This window comes from Cucurbita moschata, unplaced genomic scaffold (genome assembly GCF_002738365.1).
Source record: "Cucurbita moschata cultivar Rifu unplaced genomic scaffold, Cmos_1.0 Cmo_Scf00002, whole genome shotgun sequence".
Lineage (NCBI taxonomy): Eukaryota > Viridiplantae > Streptophyta > Magnoliopsida > Cucurbitales > Cucurbitaceae > Cucurbita > Cucurbita moschata.
In genome coordinates, this window is record NW_019268518.1 from 3,541,826 (window position 1) to 3,542,120 (window position 295).

At 34.2% G+C, this 295-nt stretch overlaps 1 protein-coding gene across 1 annotated transcript in view; it reads right to left on the reverse strand.

Annotated features, from left to right (window-relative positions):
* The window catches only part of LOC111462053 (NAC domain-containing protein 86-like), a 3,205-nt gene extending 3,084 nt beyond the window's left edge, over window positions 1-121 (reverse strand). The window contains exon 1 of the mRNA XM_023105726.1: window positions 40-121. The gene's annotated coding sequence lies outside the window, so the exon portion shown is untranslated. The remainder of the gene's footprint in view (window positions 1-39) is intronic.
* Between the last annotated feature and the right edge of the window lie 174 nt (window positions 122-295).

The following is a 295-nucleotide window of genomic DNA, read 5'->3' on the forward strand; positions in this document are numbered from 1 at the left end:
GAGAGAGAGAGAGAGAGAGAGAGAGAGAGAGAGAGAGACCTTTGGAGATGAAAAATGGGAGAGAGATTGAGAGAGGTTGGGATTGGATATGAAGGGGTTCTGTTAAGATGCAAACAAAAAGAAAAAGGTGGTAAAAGAAGAACAAGGTATTGTGTTGGCTTTAGCTGCTTTTCATTAATCAAATGTTTTGTATACAAATTATCCCATGCTTCCTACTTCTCCTTTCTTGGATTCGGATTCACATGGAGTTTAATTTTGTTTTGTTTTGTTTTTTTTTTTTTTTTTTTTTTTTTTT